The 6,936-nt window shown below is 48.7% G+C and overlaps 1 protein-coding gene across 1 annotated transcript in view; it reads right to left on the reverse strand.

Annotated features, from left to right (window-relative positions):
• The window catches only part of Msrb3 (methionine sulfoxide reductase B3), a 125,178-nt gene extending 119,465 nt beyond the window's left edge, over nt 1–5,713 (reverse strand). The window contains exon 1 of the mRNA XM_052753467.1: nt 5,599–5,713. The gene's annotated coding sequence lies outside the window, so the exon portion shown is untranslated. The remainder of the gene's footprint in view (nt 1–5,598) is intronic.
• Between the last annotated feature and the right edge of the window lie 1,223 nt (nt 5,714–6,936).

Raw genomic sequence — 6,936 nt, forward strand, 5'->3', positions numbered from 1 at the left:
ATACTCCATTCTAACTCCACTCCCTGCCCGTTCCTGGGGGAGATCAGAGGTGGACTGAAGAGGGATGTGTGAGCGAATACGTGTCCAGAACTAACTGAATGACTTGAAGTCTCAATTACTGAGGAGGAGAGTGGGGAAGGAGCGCCCCCACTGTGCAGACTAAGGGCTTTCTGGATGCAGTATCTTGTGTTCCGTGTTAGAGGAGGAACTGGAAGAGCAACGTTCCTCCAGCAGAGCGGCTCACAGACAGAAGGCCAGGTGCCGAGTGGACATCTTGTAAAGCCTGATCAAATTCTGTCTCCTTTAGGGTGCTTTCTGCGCATCCCTCCTTGTACGCAAGCCAACCAATGTTCTCCTCTTACCCCTCCATGCCGGTCCTCCTCACTCATACATGTTTTATTTCTAGCCCTGCTCTCTCCCCCTCCAAGCCTCCGCCACACGCAATCCTACCACACACTCCCACGGGAGTGCCCTATCAGCACCAAAAAGAGGAGATCTGAAACTAACGCTTATGTTGTTCCGTTTACAAACCTGTTCTGAGTTCACATTCTCCCCGTCCCCCGGAGCTTAACATATTGCCAACAGCTTTTATCTATCCCTCTCTTTCTCAATACCCAATTAAAGGTGTCAGCCCAATCCACCTCAGCAATGCCTCCTCCCCCACCCCATTGCCACTCCCTAATTCCGGCCTTTATTTCTTGAAAACCCTCTCGGGTTGCTTCTTATCCACCTGGTGGTTTCTCTGCCAACTCAACTCATCCTGTGAACTGTTAGAAAGGCAACCTACAATTCAACGCTGACTGTGCCATTTCAGGGATCAAGAAACTCCAATTTCACAGCTTATTAGGCCAGCCCAAATCTTCGGGCCTGTCCTTAAGAGTCTTGCATGTTCTGAGCCAAAGCAAATTTTTTCCACCTCGTTATTGTCACACTCTGCCTCTTGATAGCAGCTCCATTCCTTCTGCATTCGCTCTGTCTGATATAAGAGCGTGCGCCCCCACCAAAGCCGATCCCCTCCCACGTGAGTCTGCGGTCACCTCCCCTCCTGCATCACTTCCGTTGGTGGGGAAATGGCCTTTTACATATTCCATCTCCATACAGGAAACTGTGGAGTGTTCATGGAAAAGCTTCTAAAACCTAACAAATGGACAAAGACTACGAGAGGATAGTGCACCTGGGTTCCAGTGTCGAGGAGGAGGAGGAGGGTGGCAGTGGGTGTGAGGGTTTCAGATTCAATATGACTGAGACCAGGCACGCCAGGGCGAAGGGCCTTCTCAGAACTGCACGCCACCAACCAGCCTGCCACATAGTGAATACATACGGTCTTAGGTGGCACCAGCTCTTATAGACACTGAAGGAAGTTAAAGATTCTATTAGATACAGAAGGATTCCCAAAAATAGGATCTGACAAGAGACTGTGAAGACTTCAACCACTCTGAAAAGCAAAGGTCGGGGCAGCAAGCCAAACCTCATGAACTCATGCTCTCTACATTATTTCTACTTGGAATGTCTCTATCATTTACATAATCCTAACGAATTTACATACACAGTCACTTGGACTCAACATTTTAGCGAGTGGATTCCTGAAAATGTGCAGATGATGGCCTGCAGAATGGATTAATGGTTAGCATACGGGATTTCCACCACTCTGTTCCATGCCAAGCTCATAATGATTCCTGAGTGTGACATGCACCCAGTTGCCTCCCCAGAGGTTCCCCCCTCAGTACTCCTGCAGGAGAAGGAAGTGCATGAAGTCTGGTGCCCACTGAGGATGTTGCCCACCTTACACACACTGTAATCAAGAAGAAATTATTCAGTGTAAAGACTAATTATCCCAGCCCAGCAGTGGTGGTGCACACCTTTAATTCCAGCACTTAAGAGGCAGAGGAAGGTGGATCTCTGAGTTCAAGGCCAGCCTGGCCTAAGATCAAGTTTCAGGACAACCAGGCTACACAGAGAACCCCTGTCTCAAATTTGTATATATCTATTTGAGATGTGAAAAGGCCAACTCAAACTCTCTACATGGCTATACTACAGGATACTTACTATAACTAAAAGAGACTTTGGGGGAAATCTAGGCCAACCACGTGACCCAAACTGTGTGTATCAGGATCTTTTTCTGAGGAACAGGACTGAGCTCTGTGTTTGTGGGCAGAGGACACAGAAGGGGAATAAGAGCTGCTGAGCAGCAACATGTAACTTTAAACAGCAAAGAGCAGACACAGGAACAAAATCCAAATACAGCCAGAGAACAGTGAAGCCAGTGAAGGCAGGGACCTGGAGAGTTCCAGGCTCCGTGATAGTTCATAATCGTAGGCCCTAATAAGGTCTGTCTGCACTTGGCCTCCAATGGTCTTCCAGTACATTCCTTTCCCCCTTCCTTCCTTCCTTCCGACTAAAACTAGTTCAGGTTTATTTCTGTCACTTGAAACAAGTAGTAATCAAAATCTTCCACAAAGTCAACTGACTCATCGCCGTTCTACTTCTCCTACGTTCTCTTAAAGGCTTCTGGGGGGAAAAATTGTCAGAAAGTTGAGCAACTGAATACACTAACAGGGAGCAGGGACCACAGTGAACGTTCTACAAGGAGAATGAAGTTACGACCAAGAAAGAGAAAATAAAGGGCATTCAAGGTAAAGTCGTGAGATCCGTGTACAGCAATAAGAAACTCTAATCAAAAGAATTAAAAGGCTCATCGTGCTCCCATCCAAAGGCAGGTTAATTGTGAAGACATCACACCGGTAGACACGACCGACTCTTCTGAGAGGCCAGATTATAAAGCAACGCCTCAATCTAGGGGATTTCATTTGGAAGGTTCCCCGGGGAACTAGCAACAGGCTTTCCAAGGACAAGAAGTGTTGAGTGTCCTCTGATATCTTCCCTGACCCAAATACCAAAACCAAGTTATCACAATGTGCCAGAGGCTTCAGTTTACCTACAAAGAGCAGGCAGACATTTGCCAGCCACACAAGCAGCCCTTTCTGTCTTGAAGGGGAAGGACATCTGCAACTGAATTTTAAGGAGCTCTGGTCAGGTATGTGCCTTCTATCTATCAAGCCAATCTGAGAGCAGATGGCGTCCCAGCGCTGAAGCCACGCCCATCAGACCTGACTACCTGTAGACCAGTTTAACATGTGTAGCAAGTCAAAGATTGCCACGCAGGTGTTGGAAGGAATGAAGTGGGTGGCTCCTCGGGGTTATGCAAACAAAAAGAGTAATTTAGGATCCTGTAGTTGGAAGGCATTTGAGGAAAAAGCGGCTAAACTTCGGGACCAAATTCATCCACCAAATCTGCAACTACAACGTTATAAAAATATATACACATGTATAAAATATATACAAAATGTAATAAATATAAAATATATATGGAAATAAAAATCAAAGGACTCTGACTAGTTATGATGGAGCTCAAAAGCATTACTTACTAACATTGTTTTCTGATGGTTTAAAAGTCTATGTTTGGTTATTAAGTGAAAAATACATCAGAAAAACTGATGAATTCTATTGGGGGGGGGGATAGTTTTTAGACTTTTTTTTTTTTCTGACTCTGTAGCCATGACCGGCCTGGAACTTGCTATCCAAACCAGGCTGACCTCGAACTCACAAAAATCTGCCTGTCCCTGCCTCTGAGTGCTGGGATGAAAGGGTGTCCCATCATGCTGGGAGTTAGACATTCTTATTACTGTAAAGAAAGAGCAAGGACTTCTGATGAAAATATTGGAACAAGAACCTTTAAAAGTCGAAAGCAGTGCTTTGATTCAAAATCTAAATGACACTGTATGCTGCAACCTTGGCAGACAGGCAATTTAGGCACATGACAAAAATCTAAATGGAAAAGAGCTACTGAGTATAATAATAATAAAAAAAGAAATTCCAGACATCCGCATAGGGAACTATTGAAAGCATCGGAAACTTGATTGGTATATCAAGTAGAAACAAATCTTTAAGACTATGTTTAAGTCGTCCAAATATAAACTTGTTCTCAAAACTGCCAAGACGCCACAGTACAGTTGATTTCGTTCTTCAAAGTTTGCTTGGCCACAGGCATGAAGTAAGTCAACATATCAGACATAGAAAAATAATCATTCATATATTCCCTTCAGCACAATCAGTCCCTTATCATCCAGCCCAGAAGTTTTTAGAAGTCCACCGACTGGAGGGAGAGCGGGGGAATCTGTGGCTGATAATGTGAAATTAAGTTAATTATAAAATAAAAATATTTTAAAAAAAGTCCACTGATAAAATGAGAAGTCAGGATCTGTTGATTCCCAAGGACAACGATAAAGCAGCTCCTGGATTACGAATCTTTTAAAAGGTGGGTCCTTTCTGAAGACCCATATTCAGGAACAAATGTAAAACGGCTGCCCCTGCTAAAGTGAGTATTCACAAGCTACACATTCAGTACATTTAACTACCGCCCTCGGTCCTGAGAAACAACTTTGTAAACTCTATAACCCCAAGAATCTTTTGTGGGTAAAATTTTATATGTAAAGTTACCCTCTATAACCTACTTTGTCTCTCACCCTGCACGGGGTGCTGGGGTGCCGTCAACTGCCAACCAACATGTGCGTCCCAGTTAACCGAATCTCATTTTGACAGTTCCGTCCACCGATGGCAAGACAGCAACCACCTAGCCTCTCCCAAGTTATCCCAGTTTTCAATAATGACAGTGTTTTGCCACGCCGGACAAAACAGAAGAACCAAGCCTTGATTAAGTTGATCCCGTCCAAATTCAAGAACCCCTGCAACTTCACATCCCCCTTAAAATCTCCCCTCACACTTCAAATAATTGGTTTTTTGACACTCAAGGGAGGGAACACACACAAAACAAAACAAAAACTCCCTAAATACTTTCTACATGATTCAAAGAAAATTCTTCTAAAACCTTATTGTTCCGCCTTCAGAATTACCACCCTTATCGCATAACCTCCAAAGAAAGGCAGGAACCGTACTTTTTTACTCGGATAGTTTGACTTGAAACAGCCCAGTGGAAAAGTTTTGTTGTTTTTTTATTAAAAAAAAAAAAAAAAAAAGGCTCAGATAACTTGCTTCCACTTGAAAACAAAACAAAACTGGTACCTGCTCCACTGGGTTGGGGCCTATGAGGTGCCGGCCCCGGGTGCACCCCTCTCCCCGGGGACGAGACGTGGGGGGCAGGGGACGGGATGTGGTGAGGTCGCTGGCCTGGTGGCGTCTCCCACGTTCCCACGCCCCGGCCCGTTATCCCGGCCACGGCTGCAGGCGGAGGCCGGAGCGGAGCTGGAGCGCGCCCGGGGTGCTGCAGCCCACGCCCCCGCCACCCCGCGGAGTCACCCAGGAGCCCCCCCCGGCTCGGGGACAGTGGCTCCCGCGGCTCAGGTTCGCGGTGAGGGGGACGGGTAAGGTGTCAGCTCCCGCCTGACCTCGTTCCCCGCACGTCCCTGGGACCCGCCCGGGGCTCTGCGGCCGGGGGATGAGAGGTGACGCCGGCGCTCCCGGGATGGGGTGGGGGTGGGGGTGAGGGGTGGGGATGAGGTGCAGGGGAGCTCGGGGTCCCAAGCCTGACTTGGCGGGGTCGGAGGGCCGGATGATGGGACGAGGCGGGGTTGGCGGACTCACCGGGCAGCGTGGTGGCCGCGGCCGCAGCCAGGCAGAGACCGAGGCAGAGCGCGAGAGGGCGCGGGAGGGTCCGCCGCCGCACACCCCGGGGCAGACGAGCAACCGCCGCCGCCGCCGCCGCCGCTGTCCGCCTCCCTCCTCCCTCCCGGCTCCGGGCGACAGACGGGGCGGCGGGAGGCATGACGGGAAATTCCTGGGCACGGGCGGCCGAGTCCAAATATGAGCATAGGAGCCGAGCGAGTGTGCGAGCGAGCGAGCGAGCGAGGGAGGACCGCGGGGCGAGCCGGCCGAGGACGGGGCCCGCTGCCCGGAGCGCGGAGGCCGCCAACTCCCGCCTCCTGCGCCGCCTCCACCGCCCCGAGCGCCAGCTCTGCGGGGGGCGGGAACCCCGGGGGGGGCACAGCCGCCTGGGAGCCTCCACCTGGGAACCCTGCCGGGTCAGAACCGCCAGAGAGCCCAGGACCTGCCCGATGACATGTCCCGGCGGGCGGTGACGGGATGAAAAGTTCTGGCCTGTCCGAAGACTGAGAGGTGACATGAACGCGCCTAAGTGTACTGATGAAGACCCACCATACAGAGAACCACTGCTTGTGTCCCCGGGGGTCCCCACCACCCCCCACTGTGTGTGTGCCCAGGAGTGAGAGAGTCCTCACCACTCCCACTGTGTGTGTGTGTGTGTGTGTGTGTGTGTGTGTGTGTTGCGTGCGGTGAGATCAGCAAAAGGGCATCCCCTGAACTCTTATTTGAACACCATATATGGAATCAAAGCAGGCTGACCGAAAAAGTTTCCACAGCAGCTAAATGCTGGTTTACACCAACCTTTATTCATAGTCAGACAGACAGACAAACACACACACACACACACACACACACACACACACACACACACTTTATATTTACTGCAGACTGTCCAAAGTGCAACATTGAAATGCATTCAAAAAGTGCTACCTCTTTTGGTGACCAAAATGTCCTTCCCAGATGTTTAATTACAGGCCCAAGCACGTGACCACCTGACTTTTCTTTGGCGCTAATTCCACGATTAATCAGATCCAAATGACCCTTCGCCTCTCAAGACGATAGAATTGTCTTAATTACTATAATATATATTTTCCCCCAAACAAATTTTTGACAGGGTCTGGAGATGTGGGATGTTATACAATTACTTCTCAACATATTAAGAGGATGACGAAGTGTGATTAATTGAGGCAAAACACTGAAGGGGTAAATGTCAAACTGATTTAGAGGATGGGTTATTTTAACATGAACGGAAGGGAGATAATTTGTACATCACACTGTGCTTGGAACCGCTTTTATTTGAAAGTTAGCAAACCTCATTTC

Source organism: Peromyscus californicus, unplaced genomic scaffold, assembly GCF_007827085.1.
Source record: "Peromyscus californicus insignis strain IS unplaced genomic scaffold, ASM782708v3 Scaffold_24__1_contigs__length_46423439, whole genome shotgun sequence".
Taxonomy (NCBI): Eukaryota; Metazoa; Chordata; class Mammalia; order Rodentia; family Cricetidae; genus Peromyscus; species Peromyscus californicus.